Source organism: Hyperolius riggenbachi, chromosome 6, assembly GCF_040937935.1.
Source record: "Hyperolius riggenbachi isolate aHypRig1 chromosome 6, aHypRig1.pri, whole genome shotgun sequence".
Taxonomy (NCBI): Eukaryota; Metazoa; Chordata; class Amphibia; order Anura; family Hyperoliidae; genus Hyperolius; species Hyperolius riggenbachi.
The window spans coordinates 352,388,896-352,415,814 of record NC_090651.1 but is presented as its reverse complement, the minus strand read 5'-3'; the positions used below and the strand labels follow the sequence as shown (position 1 = coordinate 352,415,814).

The following is a 26,919-nucleotide window of genomic DNA, read 5'->3' as shown; positions in this document are numbered from 1 at the left end:
ACCGACAGCACAATACATGTAATAAGCAATAGATGCAATACAGGTAAAAAGCTATAAGATACACAACACACAATGCCAGATCATACAGTGGAGTGATAGTGTGCTGTTAATACAAGTTCACACTACTCTGGGTGGAGTGTACAATCCTGTATGGTACACAAGGGGAGAGGGCCCTGCCAAAGGCTTACAATCTAGAGGGAGGGGGTGGTGATGCGAAAGGAGGGGGATGCTTCGAGAGGTTCTCGGCAAACATCTGATCGATTGTAAACATTTGAAATCATTGTTAAAGGGGCCCATACACTGGTCGATTTTAGCGATTAATCGATTATACGGAATTGATTGATCGGAAATCAATTTTATCAAATCTATTCATCAATTTGCAGCCGATTTCGATTGATTTGATCTGACAGGATGGAAAATCTGCTGCTGGCAGCGGATCCATAGCCCATAGAGTTGCATTGGATCTAATGGTCCAATAATGCATTTAGATCGATTTCCAATTGATTTAATTCTGAAATCTATTGAAAATCTGTTCCTAGTGTATGGCACACATCAGATTCCTGTTAGATTCGACTTCACAACCAAGTGACAGATATATCAAACAAGGAGATGAGCGCTACACCATACAAGAGTACACAATTGTACTACACAGTTGGAGCTGCCCCTTCGGAAAAAATAAAACCGTATACAAACGAAGGTTGCGCATACACAACTATTGCTATGTGTGCTTAATAATTTATAAAAAGTTCCACATGAATCATAAAACATCCGCCTAAAGCCTTCTATAAGAATCTTCAGAGGTGAGTCAACTGGTCTTCCTATCACCTTCACCAACACCCTGTGAGCAGACACTCACCGGATATATAGACCTCCGCTCAGGTCTATTCAAGCCTTGGGACACTTTTGGCCGTCCCCCACCACACCAGAACGAACCGTCACCTCCTTGATCTTTACAGCAGATGCATCTCCATAAGACCTCAAAATAAATGCCTCACATAGCGTGATACCGTAACAATTTATTAAAAGGTTAAAAGCAATTACACTCACAGATTGTCTTCTTTGTAATACAGCGTAGAGTTTGGACACGGGCTCTCCCCCGTTTAGTAGGGCCCCGGCTGGCACTTGTAGTTCCTAGGCTGCTGGTAGAGTGGCTTGCACTTCCACTCCAATCCCAGACCTCAGCGCCGCTCGTCCGCCCGCACTCGTCTTGGCTTTCACTTCCTTGTCCCAGACCCCGCCTTACATGTTTCGTCGTTATGACTCATCAGAAGCTGAGATCATGGTAGGTGTGAAAGCCATTAAATACTCCCGTCGTCCCTCCCTCAGGAAGCCCTTCCTCCCACCTAATGTGCGTTCCATTGTAACACACTCCCTCCTATGAATCCTCTACTAGCGATTGGGTCCCAGCAGGAGGGATACACGCACTATTCTAAACCGTCCAATAGAAGACCAATGGCAGGATAATTACCCACCCCACTATACCTCTGCGCATGATCCCTTCAAATCTACGTGTGCTGCGTTCCAACTCTGCGCTCCACCATAATATACTCCATCCGGATGCTAAAACAGTAACAGTCACCTGGAGAAAAAACAGCGCGATACCTACCTCATACTCTCCCTGCCCTAATCTCATCCGCATAACACGTAATGGGGACCTTTTTATGCCAGCGCTACGCTATTTTCAACCTCCAATTCTGTCCCCACTAAGTTACAGAATGAGTAAAAAGACATAAGACTCACTAAAAAATTAGAAAAAATTAAAAATTGGTCAAATTAAAACAGGTCAGTGCCCAGCCATACGGGGGAGACTCCGTTTACAGGGCAACCATCATTTATAATAAGAGTATAATATTTATATAAGAATAAGTTTTTGAATACACTTAATCAAAACCAGATTGGTATATCCCTCACAGCTACGGTGAGTGAGGATAGGATCCAATTTCTTGATCTGGAACTTATCAAGCAGAATGGTACACTACACACTACAAATTACTTTAAACCTACAGATAGAAATGGGTACATCCCTGTCAGTAGCTGCCACCATCCCTTATGGAAGAAAAATATTCCTAAAGGACAGTTCCTGCGTGTTCGCAGGAACTGTTCTAATATAGATGATTATAACACACAGACACAAGTATTAAAAAAGAGATTTACGGAGAAGGGATATGAGGAGAGTGATTTGGAGGCTGATATAGCTGAGGTAAGGGTTAGGGACAGATCAGAGATGTTGCAGGATGGGCAAACGGAAATCAAGGGGGATGGTGACAAAAAATATGAATGTGCTTTTATTACTGGGTATAGCAATCAATATAAAAGCATGCAGTCAATTATTTATAAACACTGGGCAGTGCTGAGAACGGATCAGACCTTGAGGGGTATTATACCAGATAGGCCTACATTCATATATAGAAGAGCGCCTAATTTGAGAAATATGGTAGCTCGGAGTTGCGTTGAGCCCCCCAAAACTTCTCTGGTCCCTACAAGCTGGCAAAAACCAGGTTTTTATCCATGCAGATGTTGCAAATCATGCAAAGAATGCAAACCCCAAAGAACAGATAGTTTCACCTCTTTTTCTAATGGAAAAACTTTCAAAATAAAACAGTTCATTACGTGTAATGACCGTCATGTGGTATATTTGGCTTGGTGCCCTTGTGGGTGGCAATACGTGGGGCGTACCACATGCACTCTCAAGGAACGCATGGGAGAGCATAGACGTAATGTGGGAAAGGGTTTTGCCAGCCATAGTTTATCAGCACATTTTGGGGATATCCACCAATGTGACCCTAGTCTATTGTCATTCTGTGGCATATATAAACTCGATCCTAATTGGAGGGGTTGTAATAAGTTGCGTGTTGTATCGCAGGAGGAAACTAGATGGATATTCAACTTGGGAACTCTCTCACCGGGGGGGCTTAACGTGGAGGTGGATATTGTATGCTTTTTGGGGGAACAATAGTACATTCTTTATGGGGGTTTGCGTGTAATTTTTTTCCTCTGTAGCCATAGGTGGGGTCATTTACAATGTGGGTTCTATATAGCTTTTATGATGGGTAATGACTAGTTGTAAGCTAGAATAGTACTGTCATTATGAAATGGATAAGTTTATATGCTTATATGGATTTGTGCTATAATGTATTAAAAATGATGGTTGCCCTGTAAACTGAGTCTCCCCCGTATGGCTGGGCACTGACCTGTTTTAATTTGACCAATTTTTAATTTTTTCTAATTTTTTAGTGAGTCTTATGTCTTTTTACTCATTCTGTAACTTTATAGTGGGGACAGAATTGGAGGTTGAAAATAGCGTAACGCTGGCATAAAAAGGTCCCCATTACGTGTTATGCGGATGAGATTAGGGCAGGGAGAGTATGAGGTAGGTATCGCGCTGTTTTTTCTCCAGGTGACGGTTACTGTTTTAGCATCCGGATGGAGTATATTATGGTGGAGCGCAGAGTTGGAAGGCAGCACACGTAGATTTGAAGGGATCATGCGCAGAGGTATAGTGGGGTGGGTAATTATCCTGCCATTGGTCTTCTATTGGACGGTTTAGAATAGTGGGTGTATCCCTCCTGCTGGGACCCAATCGCTAGTAGAGGATTCATAGGAGGGAGTGTGTTACAATGGAACGCACATTAGGTGGGAGGAAGGGCTTCCTGAGGGAGGGACGACGGGAGTATTTAATGGCTTTCACACCTACCATGATCTCAGCTTCTGATGAGTCATAACGACGAAACATGTAAGGCGGGGTCTGGGACAAGGAAGTGAAAGCCAAGACGAGTGCGGGCGGACGAGCGGCGCTAAGGTCTGGGATTGGAGTGGAAGTGCAAGCCACTCTACCAGCAGCCTAGGAACTACAAGTGCCAGCCGGGGCCCTACTAAACGGGGGAGAGCCCGTGTCCAAACTCTACGCTGTATTACAAAGAAGACAATCTGTGAGTGTAATTGCTTTTAACCTTTTAATAAATTGTTACGGTATCACACTATGTGAGGCATTTATTTTGAGGTCTTATGGAGATGCATCTGCTGTAAAGATCAAGGAGGTGACGGTTCGTTCTGGTGTGGTGGGGGACGGCCAAAAGTGTCCCAAGGCTTGAATAGACCTGAGTGGAGGTCTATATATCCGGTGAGTGTCTGCTCACAGGGTGTTGGTGAAGGTGATAGGAAGACCAGTTGACTCACCTCTGAAGATTCTTATAGAAGGCTTTAGGCGGATGTTTTATGATTCATGTGAACTTTTTATAAATTATTAAGCACACATAGCAATAGTTGTGTATGTGCAACCTTCGTTTGTATACAACCAAGTGACAGATATCTATCTGATGGTCGAATCTGCTGCAAATCTATAAGTGTATGGCCACCTCAAGGGCTAAATGATCTAAAGACTTATTTGCAATCTTGGTCTGTAGTTGGTTGAAAAATATTTAATGATCAATCATATCAACCATGAAAGTAATCTAATGTTAGCTGAACAGTGTATGACTGACTTTAGAAGCTGACTTTAGAAAAAAATGGGCTGTGGTCGCCTTATGGTCACACAATAGCAAGATTTGGGTAACCTTTTAAAGGACAACTGAAGTGAGAAGAATATGGAGGCTGCTATATTTATTTTCTTTTAAACAATACCAGTTGCCCGGCAGCCCTGCTGGTCTGTTTGGCTGCAGCAGTATCTGAATCACACATCCTGAAACTAGCATGCAGCTAATCCAGTCTGACTTCAGTCAGAGCACCTGATCTGCATGCTTGTTCAGGGTCTATGGCTAAAAGTGTTAGAGGCAGAGGATCATCAGCAGGGCTGCCAGGCAACTGGTATTGCTTAAAAGGAAATAAATATGGCAGCCTCCATATCCCTCTATACAGATGCCCTTTAAGAACGGCTCAGTCCGTGTATCTGTACGGAGGGATTGGGAGGGAACTTGCCCAATAATGGTCAATTGAGAACCATCGCGGCAGGTTTGGATTGGAGATGATCCTGAATAATCGGTGCCGGGCAGTGGACTTCTCTAGCGTTGCTCCTGTGTCTCCAAGGCAGGATTGGATCTGTGCTGGTGCAGGCGGGCTCTGCGTATTCTCCGCCTCTCAGGACATGGCCATACATTGTTACATCACATTTCATATAGCGTTCAATGCTGGAATTTCCAATCCCTTTTTGCAAACATTCTGAAATCAAACTGGAAAAAAATCAGTTGTCTAGGAGCATTTGGAAATGGTTAATAAGATGCGAATTCAGCTGCATGCAAATTTTATGCAGATTGCGTATGCCTTGGAATTTGGCCAATCAAAATCAACAGGCAGTGCCCTTAACTGGCCCGAGTCCCACATTCTTTCACACTCCAGCTAATTTGTTTGGATTTCTCGTCACTTATGTGGAAATTGAATCTTAGTAATTTGATTAACCATGAAACAAAAATGACTGTGTTTAAACTCAGAAGCCAAAAGGACGGGAATAAACACTACTATAGTATTGGAGGTTTTAACCTAAAGGTGGTCACACATTTTTCTGTTTGATTTTACACCAATTTGATTAAGACAATCGTTTGTGCCAAAAAATCGAAAGTTATTTTATTTTAATTTTGTTTGACTTTCAAGTTTTTTTTTTTTTTTTTTTGAGTGGACTTAAAAATACCAGTTGCCTGGCAGTCCTACTGTATCTGTCTGCAGTAGTGTCTGAATCACCCCAGAAACAAGCATGCAGCTAATCTTGTCAGATCTGACAATGTGATCAACACCTGATGTGCTGCATGCTTGTTCAGGGGCTATGGCTAAAAGTTAGAGGCAGAGGATCAGCTGGACTGCCAGGTAACTGGTATTGCTTAAAAGGAAAAAAATATGGCAGCCTCCATATCACTCCAGTTGTCTTTTTTAGACTGTACAGAAAAAAATGCCCCTGTGGGGTACTCACCTGGGTAGGAGGAAGCCTCTGGACCCTATAGAGACTTCCCCCGTCCTCCTTCGTCCCACGGTGGTCTCGCTGCAGCCCACGGAACGCACAGCCAACAATTTGTCAGGCTGTGTAATATTTACCTTTCCCTGTTCCAGCGGGGGGCTCGGTTGCAGCTCTGCGCTCAGAAATACACAGAAATGGCTGATCTCAGTCAGGTCCGCTCTACTGCGCAGGTGCAGGAGACTTGTGCCTGCGCAGTAGAGTGGAACCAACCGGGATCGGCTATTTCCGCCTATTCCGGAGCCGAGAGCCGCTACTACACCTGCGCTGGAGCCGGGAAGGTAAATATTTACATGGCCACTGTTCCTAGACCTGCAGCGAGACCACCATGAGACGGAGGAAAATGGGGGGAAAACTCAATAGGATAGAGGCTTCCCCCTCCCGAGGTGAGTCCCCCCCCCCCCCCCCATATACAGATTCTCTTTAAATATTCAGGCTGCCTTTGATCATTTTTCAGCACTTGAGGACCGCATTAACCCCTCATACCCCCCCCCCCCCCCCAAAGACCAGGCAATTTTTCAGGAAACAGGCCACTGCAGCTTTAAGGCGTCGCTGTAGGGCCGCGCAACTCTGCATACAAGTGATTCCCCCCCCCCCCCCCCCCCCCTCAGAGCTTTCTGTTGGTGGGGTTTGATCCCTGCCAGTATGTTTATTTTTATTTTTTTTACATAAATATTTTTGTGTTTTACAAAAATTTTCCTTATTTTTACATTTATTTTTTTCCCAAACTCCCTCCCCAAGCCAGCCAATAGCAGCGATCGGCTGTCATAGGCTTCAGCCTTTGAGAGCCGATCGCTCTCCTGTGTCCCGGGGGGACAGCCGTGTCACACAATACACCAACGTAGCACTGTACCTAGTAAATACTGTATATACTTGACTAGAAGTCTAGAAATTTAGGTGAGTTTCACTAAATAAAAGTATAGGGGTCGACTTATACATGAGTCACGAGCAACACGGAGCGCACTAATGTGTACTAGTAGTGACATTCCCAATTGCAGCAATGTACCCAGTGGTAATTGACCCTTTCTTGATAAAGGAAATGCCAAGAAAACACAGGTCTGAACAATTGACAAGAATAGGGGCAGGGGAAAAATACTGGGCTGCACTAAGGGGGTTGAATAACTGCTGCACTTGGGGGGCCTGGGGGAGTTATTGGCTGTACTTAAGGGACAGGAGGAGTTAATGGCTGCAATACTGTATACAGTGCTGGAATTAACCCCTCCTGGTCCCCAAATGCAGCGGTTAATTGTTCCTAATCCCCCCAAAAAGCCATTAACTTTATGGGTAGACTTATACTTGAGTCAATAATAAATTCCAGCTTAAGAGGGTCAAATATTGGAGTCGACTTATACACGAGGTCGACTCATATTCGAGGATATACGGTAGACGTCTAACAGGCTCCTAGCGGCTTTCGCCGCTGGGAGACTGAGGGCGGAGCTCCGTCATTCAAGCTGGGATGCATGTACATCGACGCACAATCCTCTGCAAACTCTGCCCCCAGGACTGCACACCAATTGGCGTTAGGTGGTCCTGGTGCTGCTGCTGCTGCATCCTCACCAATTGGCGTGGAGCGGTCGTATAGTGGTTAAGGGAATGCGATTTGCATGAGCAATCACTATGCAATAGCTTTTCAATTTTTACTACCGCAATTTTGCCGTGGTCAGATTGCAATCTGAAAATTAGCTTGCATATGGTGGTGGTGGGGGTGGAATCCCATAAGGGCGCAATTGCTTTGCAATCTTCCTCTATAGGTAGGTATAGGAGCGCAATGCACCAACGTGCATCAGGCTACCGAATGCAATTTGGGAAAACAAATCGTACTGGTGTTAAAACAGCACCGTGACTTACCTTCATCACAGTGCTGTGCAGATTGGGAAAGCCCGAACCATCCAACGATTTGTTCCCAGCTGGTGTGGGGCCTTAATGTGTTCTGTGTATAAGAATATACAGACGACAGGTCATTATATCTGGGAGGGCCCAGATTGTGGGTCCGCAACTCTTATTTGTCTTCATCTGTGCCTGATGGGTATCGGTGTGGTTTCTGTCTACTGCTGCTTGCAATTATTTTTATACCCTAGGAGGCAGGGCCGGTTCTCTCATGAAGCAAGATGAAACATTTGCATCAGGCGCAGAGATTACAGGGGCAGCATGTTTGTACTGTATTTACACTAACAGCGTGCAGTCAGAGTAGGAGGAGAAGCAAGAGGAGAGCGTGAGGTGAAGAGGTCATCATTGGGGAAAATCAGCTTGTTGTGCTGTGTGAGGAGTCTCACAGTAAGCGAGGCGGGGAGAGGCAGGAGAGCAGCAGTGTTTAATTTGAGTTGCACAGCGGAAGGGAGGAGGTGGCACTGATCTCCTAACCTTTCTCAGGCTGCATTTCCACTTGTGCGGTGCAAATCGCCGTGGTAAAAATTCGCATGCGGATGCAAATTTCGCATGCGGTTCTATGCGAATTTCATGCAAATTTTCATGCAAATTCGCATGGATGATGTATGCGAATTTAACCATGGCAGTGCTGGTGTGCTTTTCCATTTTTTTCTATGCGAATTCGCATGCGAACTCGCATGAAAATTTGCATACCCAAACCTCATGCGAATTTCCTATTAAATACATTGTATGCGATTCGCATAGCGGTATGCGATATGCGAATTCTGATGGCTCTACCATGCGAATTTTTTCTGCACAGAAAAACGCAAAGGAATCCTGACAAGTGGAAACAGTCCCATTCACTTGTATTGCTATGCGAATTTGCATGCGAAAAACGCATGCGAATTCGCGATAGTGGAAATGGGCCCTTAACCGGGGTGAGTCCTCCTAGTAGGGATGATTGTACAGTTGTTGGAATTTGCATGTGAGAATGCTCCTGGATCCATTTTCTCCTATTTGAATCATATGGTTTCTTGAATTTCCATTTCTCTGGAGGTTGCACTGCTATTACATTGCAATTTGAATTGAGTGGTTATAAGCATCAGGTGTTTTTCCTCTATACAGAGGCAGTCAGGCTGCTGTTGCACTGCATTCTGGGCCGCCGCTCTGGCATGTAAGGGGTAACTGGCGGCAGCCCAAGTCCTCTCCTCTTCTGTTTTGGATTGTATTCAGTGTTGTGCAGGAAATATGCTGTGACTCACCCTACCTGCTGCTACACGACCCAGGACTGCAAAGCCCGGTGGGACCCCGTCCAGACTTCACCCACCACCTTTACCCGCTCTATATGGTATTCAGAGGTACACACCTAGCCGCTCACTCCGCTCCACTGATTAACTTCGCCTGACTGTTCCACACATCACCCAATCCCATGCACGCCTCCAGGACTTCTCAAGAGCAGCACCAACACTGTGCAACTCCCTGCCTCCCGCATTAAGCTTTCCCCCTCCTTCAACACCTTCAAGAAGGCCCTCAAAACTCACCTTTTCACTCTGGCTTACCCCCCTCACTAGTGCTCTAAACCCGCAGCTGAACTCTGGTCCGATACCTTTCACGTCCCCACCTCTCCCTCTACAATTTAAAGCTGAGTACACATGTCCAATAAAGATCGTTCAAAAATGCCCGATAACGATAATTTGAACGATAATCGTTTGTTAAAAAAATAAAGAACTATTGTTTTTTTGAAGGATAACAATCGTTCTCGTTCAATTCAGCCGATTCAACCCGATTTTTTTCAACAGATAATCGTTCAGTCATCATTGTGTACATAGATCGTCCGATAACTTCCATCTGTGATATTCTGCGCATGTTTGTAGTTCCGGAAGTTTCTTTACTCCGTGCTCAAAAAATGTTTTCCTGTATGAAAATTAAACCCCATGAACGAACGTATACACGAACGTTAAATAACATACTTTCGACTAATCTAAATAATGAAAACTCAGAAATCGTTATATTTGTAAAAATTCATCTGTATGCGTGTACTATGTCGTCCAATATATTTTTGCGGCACTTCAGGTTGCACACGCATTATCGGTCGTCATTCAGTAATTTCTTCTAAAATCGTTCACATATGTACAAAGTCGTTCGTTACAGATGACGAATCATGTCTCGTTTTAAGATCGTGCATGCGTCAGATCGTTCGTTGGGAACGATCTGTATCGGACGTGTATACGAACCTGTAGCCTTCGGCAGGGTCCTCCTCCCTATGTCTCCTACCTGTTCATGCACCTCCATAATGGTGGCCATACATGGTACAATTTTTTTCATACAATCTTACTATTTCTATGTAATATAAGGGAACTGCCTAAACTATCCTTTCAGTATATTCACTTAAATTACCCTTATACTACATAGAAATGGTAAGATTGTATGAAAAAATTGTACCATGTATGGCCACCATTACTGTACACCTAGCCATCCTATGGATCTGAGTGAACTTGACTGGCCTGATCTCCATGCTCCCATCCAGTGACTAAGCATTACCTTGTACTCCTACTGTGCTGCATGATCTGGTTTGCATGTGTTCCTGTATTGTCTTATTGCTGTATGTCACCCCTAAATATTGTCTGTAACCTCAACTAATGTACAGCGCTGCGTAATGTGTACAATACAATAAATAAATACAAAAAATATGGGGGAGGGGGAGAGACTTGTAGAGAAGTACGGTAATCCCTATTTGAAGAATTAAAAAAAAAAAGTGTAGCTGTGCTTGCCTGCTGCTGTGCACCCCTCCATACGGGCTCAAAAGGAACCATGAGGTGAGGGGCATATGGCCTGGGAGCTGCCATATTTATTTCCTTGTAAACTCTGGCATATGTAGTGTTTGAGTCAAACAAGCGTTATAATGGATAATCCCGTAGTAATCCCGAGTAAGGTCTCGTTCCCATTGCGATCCGCTCACATGTCCGTCCGCGTTAAGCTTTTTTAGAGGCATTTCCCCCCCCCCCCCCCCCTCTGCCAGCGCATGGGTGGGTGATGCGTTTCTGGTAAAAGCTCTTTTCTAAGCGCTTTTCCAGAGCGGTTTTGTAATTCACTCCCTGACGCAAGTCAGGAAGTGAACTTTGACCCGGAAAAGAATAAATACAATGTATTTATTCTTACAAACGCTCACGCAATCGATGCACAAAGGGATTTTGTGAGTGTTTTTTCCTATACCTTCCATTGAGGCGGAATCTCCTCAAAAATGGACCATGCGCCTTAAAAATGGACCACAAACCGCTCAGATGTGAACTTTGTCATAGACAATCATTGCACAAGTGCTTTCAGGGCGATTTTGAAAATCGCCAGCGCTTAAAAATCCCAAACGCCCCTAGTGTGACTGAGCCCTGAGAGCACCTGATCTGCTGCATGCTTGTTCGGGGTCTGTGGCTAAAAGGTAAGAGACACAGGATCAGGGGGACAGCCAGGCAACTGGTATTGTTTAAGCGGAAATAAATATGGCAGCCACCATATCCCTCTCACGTCGGGTTCCCTTTAAAGTCATTTTTTTGTCAGTGAAATGCCAATGATTCAAAATTATGTAAAGCCATTTGGTCCATTTTTTCAAGAAACCTAAAACTTGGCACATTTCAGTTGGTCTATTTCAAGCTCAATAAATTTGCATAATTCTGCAGCTCAGATTTTTTTTTTTTTTTTTTTTTTGCATCTCACTGTCCCTGAAGACCATTATTGCCTGGCTCAAAAGTCCCTCATCAGAAGTGCAAGTTGTGCTGGGATGCAGAGAAATGTAACCTAGCATCTATTCTGACTACTTTGCATGTCACATGGTCAAGCCTGACTATCCTGCCCATTGGCTGAATCCAGAGAGGAGAGGGAGGAAGCGGTACTGAGGATGAAGTGCATTTGGGCATTTTCTGGCTAGCAGTTTGCTTCTCTTTCCTTTAAATCCTGATTGCTGTCAGAATTTGCCTTGTTCGGTGTTAGGTTTAGTTGGCCTTAAAAATAAGTATTGGGAAAATGCTGATTTCCTCCTGGGTCATATTGGCACATAGTCCTGCAAGATTACCGGATTAAGTTCTATCGGAGGACAGTCTTGTGCAATGGACACAGTGACAGCTCTGTGAATAGATTGTCCTGGATTTAACGAACAGAGTGAATCCAGCGCAGGAGACTTGGGCGCACAGGGAGTAACTTTGTCGCCGTCAGACGGAGCTGAAGTTACTTTTAAAACACAAAAATTCGGCTTCCAGCAATTGCTGTAAGCCAAATTATTTCATTCCTCACTATCCATGCCGGCCTGGAGGGGGAATAGTATTTACCACGGCCCGGACTTGTGCAGCAGCAGGATCAGCCTTATACCAGCTGTATCCTGCGCCCAAGTCTCCTGCGCCAATTCCTTAAGTACGCAGATTTAATACTGGCTGCATGCGATCCATTAGGGTCAGTTTACACTGCTTCTGCCCAGCGTCTCGTTCAAACGCCATCCTTTTTTCTTCAGTAATGCCAGCGTTTAACAGCTAAGCTTGAAGGCTTTTAATGGCTTTCAGTGCGCAGCGTTTGAGAGTGTTGCATTTTTGGGGGCTTTTGCAGGAAGAGGGTATAGGAAAGGGCTAGGCTTTGGGTTTTTCTTGGCTTTCGGTGACACTTGCTGGCATTTAAACGCAACAGTTAGGGCTGGTTTAGACGGACGATTGTGCAGCGTTTACCGCTTGGCATTAAACGCTCCCATTTCAGTGAATGGGAGCGTTTGTACCAAGCTTTCACGCGCGTTTACACGAACGCGGCGTTCGGGTCCCGATTTTCCCTGGCGTTCAAGGAGCCCCTGGAAGCTACATGTAGCTTCCAGGGGAGGTTAACCGCGACGGGTAAGGTCCCCTAGGGAAAGACGCCACCGCATTCGAACGCAACGCGAAGGCGGCTGAAAGCCTGAACGCATCACCACCGCGACGCCAACGAACGCAACACCTCCGAACGTCCGTCTGAACCAGCCCTTATGGGAATCTACTAACAGGCTTTCATGAAAGCCTGCAAAAGCTCCTACTAAACACTCCCATTCACTTGCATGGGACGGCGCTCACCTCAGTCATTGCTCTGATATATATATATGTATATGTATATGTATATATATTCTATCACTCCAGGTTTTTGAGAGCTCTTCTCAAGCCGTCTCCATAATACATATATGGTGGCTGTTGGTGGACTTTGCTACCTGCCACGAGAGGAATTCAGACCAGTTAAACCAGTACAAGGGTCAGCTTTGTCTCAGGAGGCCACTGATTGGCTGTGCTGGCGGTCTATGCCCCTCCCTTGTCCTCTGCGCAGTTCCCAGCAGAGATTCATGCGATGAGTCATTAGATGGATGTGATGTGTTCTTGCTGTAGAATTGTATAGCAACATTATAGGAGACTGGATCTATTATAGGAGACTGGATCAGCTCGCTGCACTCTTAAAGTGAGCCGAGCACCATTTTAGCACCCAGGTATTTCAATAGCACATTATAAATGCATGCCAACAATGTCTCCTTAATTAAAAAAAAAAAAAAAATTCCATTGCTTAGTTTCCTTTAAAGAGAATCCGCGACCAAAATTTGAACTTTATCCCAATCAATAGCGGATACCCCCTTTCTCATGAGAAATCTATCCCTTTTATCAACCAGATCATCAGTGGTTCTGACATCACACTGTGGGAGCCTTGTTGCTTTGTGTGAAATAACAGCTGTTTCCAACTGCCCAAAAAGTGAGCAGCATCTCCTTCCACGGACATCACCTGCCAGCAGTAAAAATGTCACCATGTGATAAATGTCAGAATGTAAATCAGGGAGAGGAAAGATTTTTCAATGGACAAACATAATAATTGTAAAAATGAAGCACTTTTTTTTTAATTACATTATCTTCACTGGAGTTCCTCTTTTAGGTGGCCACACACCATACCATAAATTGATGCAGTTTTACAACAATTTGATAACAATTGAGTTTTACAGAAAAATTGAAAGGTTTTTTTTTTTTTTTTTTTTTTTTCTTATTCGTTTGAGAAATCTGATCGTATTTTTTTTTTTTTTTTGTGTGATGTCTATCAGAAAAGGTGGATTTTTCCAATCAATCTTTTTATAAAAATTGAATGGTGTAGGGTAGGTCGTCAAGTTCATGATTTTAAAGACCCAGAAAATATTTCAATCATTTATTTTTGGAACTGCGGAAAAAAATGAATCTTTCTGTCTCTGTCATTCTGTCTCTGTCATTCTGTCTCTGTCATTCTGTCTCTGTCATTCTGTCTCTGTCATTCTGTCATTCTGTCTCTGTCATTCTGTCTCTGTCATTCTGTCTCTGTCATTCTGTCTGTCTGTCTCACATTTAGTCAGATTTTTCAAATGTTACAATTGATCAGAAAAATTGATTGTAATCCTTGAATTGAAAAGAAATATATAAATTGTATAGCGTGTGGCCAACTGTAGCCATTCACCCGAATGGCCGGACCGCATTAGAACCAGATGTGGACTAGTTCATCCAATGCTGGGAAAGCAGAGGAAATATTATAGGAACTGCAGACAAAATAATGTAATGAATCAAATTGCGTAGTAAACAGAGGCGCTAGTAGTATAAAACAAGTTAAAAGGTTTAAAAATGCTTGGAAGGTAGTGGTGGACTTCTCCTACAAGCAGACACAACAACTGTCAGTTTAAATAGACAAAATATTTATTGGTATACTCCACAAAGTGTTGCAACACGTTTCCCAGGTATAGTCCTGCTTCCAATCAAAATAGGGGAGCACGCAACAGTTGTCTGAGGAAGCAAGACTATACCTGGGAAACGTGTTGCAACACTTTGTGGAGTATACCAATAAATATTGTCTATTTAAAGAGCAGCGGTCACCGGCAGGTAACGTGTACTGCATGGGGTACATTTTACACTGGGGAGGACGCAGGTGAGGGTCGTTAATTCGCTGCCAATATCGCACGCTATTACCGCCGCACACCTGACTGAGCATTTCAGCTGTACATCTTGCAGCATGTCCGATTGATACATGCGACCAATTTCGACGATGCCACCAATATTCATCTGACTATAATCAAATGGTCGATCACGTATGGCCACCTTTACTGTCATTTTTTGGAAACCTTTTTGCTGTGCCAGATATTTGGCTAGGCTCCTGTTTTTGCCATTCTTGATTAAACAACTTGTGGTTTTTGTACACTTTCTAAAGCAGGTGATTTCTGTATAGTGCTAGACCTGCATCACTAAACATCCCCTCTATCTGTAGGTTCTCTTCAGTCAGGCTGGATTCTCAGAAGCTGACGGGAAATATTCTGAGTCATTACGTGTATGTTCTACTTTCACATTCTGCACTGAGCTGCTATCGCTTCTCTATGGACACATTTTGTGTTCAAGCCCTTAGGTTTTTCCCGAGCGCTTGCTGTATATTTAGGGCAAGGCCTTCACTGGGGGTGGTATAGGTCAGGTGCTATTCCAGCTTACCACAATGACGACAGTCTCAAAGGACAAAAAAGTGTTTCACGGCACAGGTCCAAGCTTGCTTCCTCCGGCAAATAAGTGCCAAATGTAGAAAGCTAGATTGCATCAGGCACTCAATGCAAATCTGGCTTTCTGCATTTGGCATTTTTATTGGCCTGAGGAAGCAGGCTTGGACCTGTGAAATGCGTTGCCTGTGGTAAATTAACTCTATTTTGTCTATTTTGTCCTTTGATACTGTCGTCACCCTTTTTTGCTTTATGGTATTGCTCCGTTGACCTTTCCACTGAGGTGAGAGTAACTAAGTGACCACGGGTCTTCATCAGAACGCCCCTGCAAGGAACCATGGGCTTTGCTGCCTAGTGCCCACCAGGTTGCACTCCAGAGTCCCCGAACAATGGGCAGGAGAACAGATGACACCCCAATGTGGAGGTTTGTAAACGAGAAAATCCGAGATCAGGGCTGGCAGCAGAGGTTCAATACGGTAAGACAAGCCGGCTGCAGGTGGAGATCAGGCAGTACCAGAGACAAGCCGTGTTGGGGCAGGCAGCAAATGGAGGTCCAGAAACAAGCCGAGGGTCAAACCAGGGAGACAAGATCGAGAGGGGTCAGTAACAAGCCTAGTTGGTAACAAGGGATCGGAAACAGGATCACTAGGGCTTCAGGCATGCTCACACACTAGCTGACAGAGGTATCAGCGCAGTGTGCTGTGAGCAGTCTCCTTAAAGGACAACCGAAGCGAAAATAAACTAATGAAATAAACTATTGCATCTATCTTCCTTCTCCTAAAAATAACTTTAAGATATTCCAGTTTTATGTTTAAATCTACTTTTTAAGTTTTAACTGTCTTGTTTTGCTCAGACACATTCATTCACCCACGCCCCCAACGGGAGATGCCAACGTGCAACCGTTGGAGGCCATAGCTACCTCTTGGATCCTTGGGGGGGGGGGGGGGGGGGGCGGCTTCAATAAGACCCCTCACAGGTACATGAACATGGGAGAGGGGCTTCAGTCGGTCGCATACTGCTCCATTCATGTCTTTACTGCGCTGACGTATTGAGCGAGTTCAGTGATGGAAAAGTTTACACTTGTGTTAGCAAAGACAATGAGCGTGACCCAGATAGGAAGTGGGGCCTGGAAAGCTGATGAAAGGACACCGGGGAGGAGGGAGCTTCTCCAGATGATGCAACCAGGCGAGTGCGACTATCCCGGATTATTATCTATTCAGGTTCCCAGAAGGGTGGGGAAATGCGGACAGCAGATTGAACCCGAGAGGCTGGCACTATGATGGTGGGGGATGGCATGCCTGTTATACATTTTATACAACGCTGACCTATTCCACAGCGCTGTACAGAGATCACCGATCCATTCCTATCAGTCTCTGCACCAGAGGAGCTTACACTCTGTCCTCATCACAGCCACACACTTATTATTATACATTTATATAGCTCTGACATATTCCACAGCGCTGTACAGAGATCACTGATCCATTCCTATCAGTCTCTGCACCAGAGGAGCTTACACTCTGTCCTCATCAGTCACACATGGAGTGTGAGCTCCTCTGGTGCAGAGACTGATGGGAATTGATCAGTGCTATGGAATGTGTCAGAGCTATATAAATGTATAATAGTGTGTCTGTGGTGAGGACATTAGAGTGTAAGCTCCTCTGGTGCAGAGACTGATGGGAATGGATCAGTGATCTATGTACAGTGCTGTGGAATATGTCAGAGCTATACCATTTTTAAAAATAAAATGTTAGACCTGAACATACAATAGGATTAGGGATTTGTGTAATTTTTACATTACACCTAAAAGGGAGGAGTAATTCTGACAGCAGAATATCCCGGGAGTGTTGAGGGTCCCCCTGTCTGAGCTTTACCCTATCCTTAAAACTACCCCCCACCCATCCTGTGGCAAACCTACCCTTCCTTGTGCCAAAGCTAATCTCCACACATCCTGTGCCTAGCACTAATCTCTCATCCCCTCTGCCTCACCCTAACCTTCTCCTATAGGATGCAAATTCTAAAAGGTTGCAAAATATGCTACTACTATACTTAGTGTATTGGAGTCCCCCTGTCTGGGCAGGGTGTATTGGGGGTCTACTCTTTGGGGTCCCCCTGTCTGGCCCAGGTGTATTGAGGCGGTTCCCCAATCTGGCCCTGGTGTACAGAGGGTCACTCTGTCTGGCCCTGGTGTACAGAGGGTCACTCTGTCTGGCCCTGGTGTACAGAGGGTCACTCTGTCTGGCCCTGGTGTACAGAGGGTCACTCTGTCTGGCCCTGGTGTACAGAGGGTCACTCTGTCTGGCCCTGGTGTACAGAGGGTCACTCTGTCTGGCCCTGGTGTACAGAGGGTCACTCTGTCTGGCCCTGGTGTACAGAGGGTCACTCTGTCTGGCCCTGGTGTACAGAGGGTCACTCTGTCTGGCCCTGGTGTACAGAGGGTCACTCTGTCTGGCCCTGGTGTACAGAGGGTCACTCTGTCTGGCCCTGGTGTACAGAGGGTCACTCTGTCTGGCCCTGGTGTACAGAGGGTCACTCTGTCTGGCCCAGGCGTACTGGGGTCCCCTGTCTGGCCCAGGCGTACTGGGGTCCCCCTGTCTGGCCCTGGTGTACTGGGGGGTCCCCCTGTCTGGCCCAGGCGTACTGGGGTCCCCCTGTCTGGCCCAGGCGTACTGGGGGGTCCCCCTGTCTGGCCCAGGTGTACTGGGGGGTCTCCCTGTCTGCCCCTGGTGTACTGGGGGTCTCCCTGTCTGGCCCTGGTGTACTGGGGGGTTCCCCTGTCTGGTCCTGGTGTACTGGGGGTTCCCCTGTCTGGTCCTGGTGTACTGGGGGTCCCCCTGTCTGGTCCTGGTGTACTGGGGATCTCTCTGTCTGCCCCTGGTGTACTGGGGTCCCCCTGTCTGTCCAAGAATCGCATTCTGCTTCACATCTTCTGAAAGAAGTCCTCCCTCTGCTCACACACTTCAATGAGTTCTGGTTCACCATGAGCTTGCTGGTTAGTCTGTACCTCTGCTTGCTAGGAAATGGTTAATCAGTCCTCCAGTCTGATTGGTTGTAGCGGCTGTCAGCCAAATTGGTGGGCGGAGAGAGGGCGGAGCCCGAGCCAGTGCTGCGTGTTGTGTGCTGAGCTGCTGCTGCCTCCCCCAGTCTGGTGTCTGACACTGAGGATCCCCCTCTTTCAGTGAGGACCCCCAGGAAGCCCCGTGACACTGAGGACCACTTTCCTCTTGCGTTGAGGATACCCATTCCGTCTGTAAAGACACCCAGGACCCCTCTTCCTGCACAGAGGACCCCCAGGAAACCCTTCTGATACCCCTCCTTCTGCATTGAGGACCCCCAGGAAACCCTGTCACTGATGAACACCTCTTCTGATCCCCTCCTCCTGCACTGAGGACCCCCAGGAAACCCTGTCACTGGGGACCCCCTCTTCAGGCATTGGCCCCCCATCATTGGCCCTCTGAGCCCCCCAGAACTGGAGAGCCCACAATACAGAGGGGAGCAGACACTGGAGAGAAGGTAAGGGAGCTGGGCACATGCATGTATATAATTTCTATCCCTCATGTTCAGTAGTAATTATGGTGGGTCATACATTATCAGAGCTATGAGAATGTTCCTAAACCAAGGCACAGGGAGCACCCCAGATATCCAGTGTACCCCAATCCCAGCCAGCCCCCATGACATTCACACTCTGTTCGGTCGGTGTCTATGCTGGGACATGTAGTTCCTCCTGGAAGCTCCATACTGGAGGGTGTTCTTTAGCAAGGGAGGATTAATGGTGGGAGATCTACTCTCCCTCAGTAGAGGGTTTATTGGGTTGTGTGACTGTTCTGTGCCCTCCATGGTCTTTGCCAGCCTCCTGTGCCTTCCCTGGGCTTTGCCAGCCTCCTGTGCCTTCCCTGGGCTTTGCCAGCCCCCCCTGTGCCCTCGCCGGGCTTTGCCAGCCCCCCTGTGCCCTCGCCGGGCTTTGCCAGCCCCCCTGTGCCCTCGCCGGGCTTTGCCAGCCCCCCTGTGCCCTCGCCGGGCTTTGCCAGCCCCCCTGTGCCCTCGCCGGGCTTTGCCAGCCCCCCTGTGCCCTCGCCGGGCTTTGCCAGCCCTCCTGTGCCCTCGCCGGGCTTTGCCAGCCTTGTGTACCCCCTAAACTCCTGTGCCCTCCAATAGCTGGCCAGCCTCCTGTGCCCTCCCTGGGCTTTGCCAGCCTCCTGTGCCCCCCTCCCCCCACACCCGACAAAAATTAGCCAGGCATAGTGTGACCTCAGCGGATTAAAGGAATGGGAGCGACAGATCACGCCAAGTCTCTCCTAGAGCTGCCTGTGGACACCAGAGGGTTAATGTCCCCTCTGTCCACCCACGTCATGCCCGCCCTCCTGCCAGTCCTGTAACTTCTGGTCGTGGGTCAGCGCAGTGTATTGTACAGGGAATGGATGTGGTAGACGTCGCTGGGAAGGAGTTTGTTGTTTTTCTTTATTACTGAGGAATAACTGAGAACTTTGTGTTTATCTCTTCTCTTCCATTTCCTGGATTGTCTAGAGCGTTTCAGCTGGTTTCCTTCAGCAAGAGACCGTCTGCTGTGCCCAGGACCCGGCCTGCCCAAAGCCAGCCGGGGGTCCCAGTACCAGGGTGAGTATTGTTAGCTGCTGGTGTAAGTATTTGCTGTGCCCTCTGTCATGCCTCTATAATTCTGCATGAGGCCCTTATTGTGGGCACAACACCCAGAGACCACCATCTGTGTCCCTTAAAGGGGGGGTCAGTCCGGGGAACACTGCTGCCTTGGTGTTTGGAGCTGGCTGGACGGTTAGACCAGCTGTTTCTTCTCCTGGTGACAACCATGTTGACGTCTGTTTGGGTTTCTGAATCGGCACACCTGCTGCGGCCGTTACCAGGGGGCCCCACTTCCCCCTGCTGGGAGTTTATTTACCGTAGGCGATGCCACAGGAGGAATGGAGCACCTGTGGGTGGCCTGTAACTATGGGAGTTACCTGCTTAATCTTGCTAGTGGGGGGATGCGGCTCTGCTCACCAGATATTCTGGGCCCTAGAAGCATTCTGGTCCGTTATGTGTTTCCTTCTCTCCGATGTGGTTGTAGATCTGTCGGGGTGGGGCTGCCGTATGTTTTGTGCCTGTTTCTTTACCCTTTGGGCGTCCTGCACCTGGCTGTGTAAACAATGTGCGCCCCAGGGAGCAGTGGAACAGTAACAGTGGGAGTTACTACTTAGCTGGCAGGTCCCTAAAGGGGTGGTGAAGGCGGCATGCTGTTTCTTGGCATGACAACTGTGCCCTGCGGCGTAACATTCCTGATCCCTTACTGTCACTTGTGGCACAGCAGGCTGGATGTACAGGACGTAGTGTCCCCCCGCTTTATGTTCCGAAAGGAAGGCTGTTAGCGTGACTTGGTCGGGAACAATAGAGGTGATAAGAAATGGAAAGTAAACTTAATAAAGCAGGAGTGATGTAAATGTGTATAGAGGTGACGTCGCTTTCCTCCAGTATTTTTCTGTTTGAGGACAGCTGGTATCTGCGGTCTGTTTATGCTCCCATTCCGCCTAGAAGCAGGCCTGGTCTATGTACAATAACCAGAGAAAATAAACGTTGCCTCCAGTGTGGCCCAATGGTTTATACATACCATGCAATTTTCCTGTCTGACTGATAATTCCAAGTACGTCCGATTTGCTTCCAATAGAGGAAGAGATCGATTTTGTGCAGTACTGATCTCACAATCGCTCCCTTTCAGAAGCAGATTGGACATGCTGGAAATGATCAATGTGTCGATCTGGTGGGAAAATTGCATGGTGTGCAGAAGCCTTAAAGGACACCCAAGGTGAAAATAAACTAATGAAGTAAACAATTGTATCTATCTTCCTTCTCCTAAAAATGACTTTTTAAGATATTCCACAGTTTTAGTTTGTTTAAATCTACTTTTTAAGTTTTTACGGTTTTTTGCTCAATTGCTCAATTCATTGAAGTATGCCAGAGCTAAAATCTATGAACTATTGACCCTTTTTATCGCTTTCCTGCTCTCCACAGCCATTTTCTGCTAGGAAAGTCAGGACTAAAGGCTCATACACACATCAGACTATAGTCTTTTGAAAATGAAAGATCACAGACCAATCTTACCACCCTTCATGTAGTATGAGAGCCATACTCTACACAGTCTTTTCTATGGAGCTGAACTCCACATCAGAAACAAATCTTTGCAAGATGCTGCACACACAGATGCTGTACAGACACAAAAGATCAGTATCTGCAAAAGATCTGTTCCTGCCAAAAATCCATTCCTGCAAATTGCAATGATAGTCTATGAGATCTGCAGATCATCATACACACATGATTTAACTGACATTCATCTGCAGATCAAGCAATCATCTGCAGATCTGAAAATCTATCCTGGTGGATCTGATCTGCAGATGAATGTCAGTTAAATCATGTGTGTATGATGATCTGCAGATCACATAGACTATCATTGCAATTTGCAGGAATGGATTTTTGACAGGAACCGATCTTTTGCAGCTCCATAGAAAAGACTGTGTAGAGTATGGCTCTCATACTACATGAAGGGTGGTAAGATTGGTCTGTGATCTTTCATTTTCAAAAGACTATGGTCTGATGTGTGTATGGGGCCTAAGTCAGCCACTTACATACCTGATATTTAACTCTTTCAGGCAGTCCTATGGGAGAAAAGCGCTATAGAAATGTTATTGTATTGTATTATAACACAGCCTTATTTGTGTGCTAGGCACTGTACATACCCATGTGTATCCCATCATGTCACCTCGGGAATCCTTTAAAGAGGAACTATAGTGAAACTAACGTAATCAATAAAATTGCTTATTTTGTTACAATATTTATACATTTATTCAGTTTGCCCATTGTAAAATCTTTTCTCTCCATTTTATACATTCTGGAATTTATCACAGGTTGCAACATCTTTTCCTTCTGCCGGGTAATGTCTGTGAATAGAACGCTTAGTAAATGAACATTCCACAAAGTGACATACTGTATGCTTGGCAGTTGGAAACGGTTATTTCCCACAGTGCAATGAGGTTCATAGACAGGAACTGTCAGGGCATCATACTGACACCCCCCCCCCCCCCCCCCCACATCCTTCCCCTTCCCTTCCCATCCAATCAACTTGAGAAAAGATTTCAAGTAGGATGGGGGTATCAGCTACTGATGAAGTTCAAACCTTGGTTAAAGGAGAACTGTAGTGAGGGGTATATGGAGGCTGCCATATTTATTTCCTTTTAAGTAATACCAGTTGCCTGGCAGCCCTGCTGAGCTATTTGCCTGCAGAAGTGTGAATAACACCAGAAACAAGCATGCAGCTAATCTTGTCAAATCTGTCAAAAGTCAGAAACACCCGATCTTCTGCATGCTTGTTCAGGGTCTGTGGCTAAAAGTATTAGAGGCAGAGGATCTGCTGGACAGCCAGGCATCTGGTATTGTTCTAAAGGAAATGAATATGTCAGCCTCCATAGCCCTCTCACTACAGTTCTCCTTTAAAGTTCCTCTTTAAAGCCTGGTATACACTGTGCAATTTTCCCTTCAGATCCTACTTGAGTGATTGAGCAGATAGCTATTCAGATCGGACATCAATCTGATATAGTAGAAAGTTGGCATACTCGCTTAAAAAGAAAAAAAAAATTGATCAGATTTCCAACAATTTTTCAGATTATTCGTTTATTATTATTATTGATTTATAAAGCGCCAACATATTACGTGGCGCTGTACAAAGTAGGAAACAAACATTGGGTACATAATACAAAAATACATAATTAGGGACAAAATACAAAAAATGATACAGCATACAAAATACAGAAGTGGTAATGACAGTGATAAAAGTAACATGATGAATAAAATGTATGATTTCCAAGACACAAAAGGGGAATTCATTATACATTTTATTCATCATGTTACTTTCAACTAATCTTCGATCAATATTCAGAGGCATAGAACAATGGCTTGTAATACTTTTTCTGAGTGAGAAACAGATCGGTTCTGAGCTTGGGATCGGTCGCTGGCAATCAGTAGGCTCTGTATATATTTTTTTTTTCATTTATCTGCTGCTGCATTTGTGCCTTTTTAAATGTTTTATGTGTTGTTGTTTTTTAAAGTGTTCTGTCCCATTTGGATGCATAACGGGCTCACATACATACATGATAAAGTAGTGCTTGTTTTAAAAACGCAGTGAAAACGCACTGTTGCATAGTGGTACATTGTGTGGGTTTTTGCATCGCAACCAAGCGCACCAGTTTTTCCCAAGTGTGACTACTGCCCGACTCCTGGTCAGAGATGGTCAGTTGGTGCATAATTATGCAAATATATGCAGTTTGAAAAAGGACCAATCAATTTATACCTGGGTTTAAAGAGACAATGAAGCAGAAAAAATTAATATCATTAATTGGTTGTGTAGTACGGATAATTACTAGAACATTAGTAGCAAAGAAAATATTTTAATTTTTTTGTTATACAGTGTTTTGTTTTTTTATAACATTGCATCATTCTCTAATATTTGCAGTTTACACACTGCTAAGCATTCTAAATGATTTTACAGAGCAGGCCAGTGAACTGTTGAACTGTCCTCTGCAGAGAAAAAGAAAATACAGTAATAGTGACTGACAGTTGACATAACAAGCTTCAGAAGACAGAGCTCTCTGCGACTTTGAGACTCTTCCTGTACTGGAAACGATATTAGACGTATGTATCTGCTCCTAATGTTTTATTTCTTAGCTGTACTACACATTCAAAACATATCATAATTTTTTTTTCCGCTTCAGTGTCTCTTTAAATTGATTGGTCTATTTTTCAAAGTTCACACATTTGCACAAACTCGGAAGAATTTGCATCTCATTAATCATCCCTACTGATCAGATTCTGGGTGCTGGGGTGGGTAGATGTGTATTCTTCTGCAGGAGGGTGTAGTGCTGGTACTGTAGTGTGACAGTGCAGCTGTAGTGTGAAGTGTTTCCTGTGACTCCCCCCTTGTGCAATATTTCAGTATGCAGAATCTGCTCCGGAAGCCCAGGATGTGGTGTGGGCGGCATTAGAATAGTCATCCTGACACACGTCATAACATACTGTCATTTTTCCAATACACATATCTGTGAGACCTAATTGTCGCTTGTGTGCTGCCATAGTTGTGTAACATCGCAACATTATTTTTTTTTTGTATAGCGCTGACATCTTATGCAGCACATTAGAGTACATAGTCATGTCACTGACTGTCCTCAGAGGAGCTCACAATCTAATCCTACTATAGTCATGGTCTAATGTCCTTCCATATTATTATGTACTAGCTGATTGCCCGGCGTTGCCCGGGTATGTATTTGGCTAGTGTTGGCTCCGCCCACTTTTTCTAACCCTAACACACAATTACTCAATGACCAAGTTTGTGAGCTTTGCGGTCTTTGGAAACAATAATTTGCATTGAAATGAAAAAAATCTGATTGGCTGTTTGTGGCTCCACCCCTTTTCTGAATTTGAACCCCAGTCACCCAATGACCAACTGTAGCAGGTTTGAGGCCTGTGCCATTAACAGTGCAAGAATGGCAGCAATTAAATATTCCCCTTGAGAAGCAATAGGTGAAGTTTGATTCACTTTTGTAGGCTCCACCCACTTTTCTGAATATTTAACCCAGTCACCCAGTGACCAACTGTGCAAAGTTTGAGAACCCTACCATTAACAGTGTAAGTATGGCTGCAGTTTACATTTTCCCAGTGAAATTTGCATTTGTCTCCACCCACTAATGACGTGGAACTGCCTGTGTATGTATTTGACCGGTTTTGGCTCCGCCCACTTTTTCTAACCCTAATGCACGAACACTCAATGACCAAGTTTGTGAACTTCGGGGTCTTTGGCATCAATAATTTGTATATTCCCATAGAAATTAAACAAATCAGATTGGCTGTCTGTGGCTGCACTCCTCTCCAACATTTGAACCCCAGTCACCCAATGACCAACTATAGCAGGTTTGAGGCATCTGCTACAGCCCCGTTTCTATGGGTGTGTGATACGTGCAATCGCCCGGGGTGCTTTATTGTGCGGCAGGAGGGGGGGCGCCGGAGCGGGGGAACGGACATAATAGTTATAACTCACCTTCTTCATCCGTTCCCCGCAGTTTCAATATCTTTCCTCTCCCGGCGTCCGTCGCCTGGTAACAGCGCCCCCTGTGATGACATACCGCATGTCATCACAGGAAGCACTGTGACTAATGAGATAGATGCCGGGAAAGGAAGGACATTGAAGCAGCGCGGGTTCGGCGGAAGCAGGTGAGTTATTACTATTATGTTCGCTCCCCCCGCTCCTGCGCCCAACTCATACCGCCCATACCAACTAACCTAAACTGTGGGAACCTACCTAACTAACCTAAACTGCAGGAACCTACCTATTTATCCTACACTGCAGGAACCTACCTACCTAACTAACCTATACTGCGGGAACCTACCTAACTAACCTATACTGCGGGAACCTACCTAACTAACCTATACTGCGGGAACCTACCTAACTAACCTATACTGCGGGAACCTACCTAACTAACCTATACTGCGGGAACCTACCTAGCCAAGCTATACTGTAGGAACCTACCTAACTATCCTATACTGCGGGAACCTACCTAACTAACCTATACTGCGGGAACCTACCTAACTAACCTATACTGCGGGAACCTACCTAACTAACCTATACTGCGAGAACCTACCTAGCCAAGCTATACTGTGGGAACCTACCTAACTATCCTATACTGCGGGAACTTACCTAACTAACCTATACTGCGGGAACCTACCTAACTAACCTATACTGCGGGAACCTACCTAGCCAAGCTATACTGCGGGAACCTACCTAACTATCCTAAACTGCAGGAACCTACCTATCTAACCCATACTGGGGGGACCTACCTATCTAACCTATACTGGGGGAACCTACCTATTGAACCTATACTGGGGGAACCTACCGATCTAACCCATACTGGGGGAACCTACCTATCGAACCTATACTGCGGGAACCTACCTATCTAACCTATACTGCGGGCACCTACCTATCTAAACTATACTGGGGGCACCTACCTATCTAACCCACACTGGTGGCAACTATACGGGCTACCCTATACTGGAGGCACCAACGTAGATAACCTATAAAGCAGGCACCTACCTATCTAACCTACACTGGGGGCAACTATGCAGGCTACCCTATACTGGAGGCACCTACGTAGCTAACCTGTTCAACCTGTACTGCGGGCACCTATGCCTGGCTCCATGGGGGTGGGGTGGGGGGCGATTTTTACACCCTCGCCCTGGGTGAAATTTAGCCTAGAAACTGCTCTGATCTGCTAATACCAGTGTAAAAATGGCAGCAATTTAAATATTCCTTTTGAAAATCAACAGGTGAATTTTGACTATTTTGGCTATTTTGGCTATTATAGGCTCCACCCACTTCCCTGAATATTAATCTCAGTCACCCAGTGACCATCTTGGCAAAGTTTGAGATCCCTGCCATTAACAGTGAAGAAGGGCTGCAGTTTACATTTTCCCATTGAAATTTGTTTTTGGCTCCGCCCACTTTTTGTAAACTGGACACACAGTCACTCAATGACCATGTTTGTGAGCTTTGGGTCCTTGGCATCAATAATTTGTATTTTCCCAGTGAAATGAAACATCTGAT

At 45.5% G+C, this 26,919-nt stretch overlaps 1 protein-coding gene across 1 annotated transcript in view; it reads left to right on the top strand.

Moving 5' to 3' along the window:
- The first annotated feature begins 18,377 nt into the window (after positions 1-18,377).
- ECE1 (endothelin converting enzyme 1) overlaps positions 18,378-26,919 on the top strand; it is a 108,458-nt gene continuing 99,916 nt past the window's right edge. The window contains exons 1-2 of the mRNA XM_068241683.1: positions 18,378-18,785; positions 19,797-19,886. The gene's annotated coding sequence lies outside the window, so the exon portion shown is untranslated. The remainder of the gene's footprint in view (positions 18,786-19,796; positions 19,887-26,919) is intronic.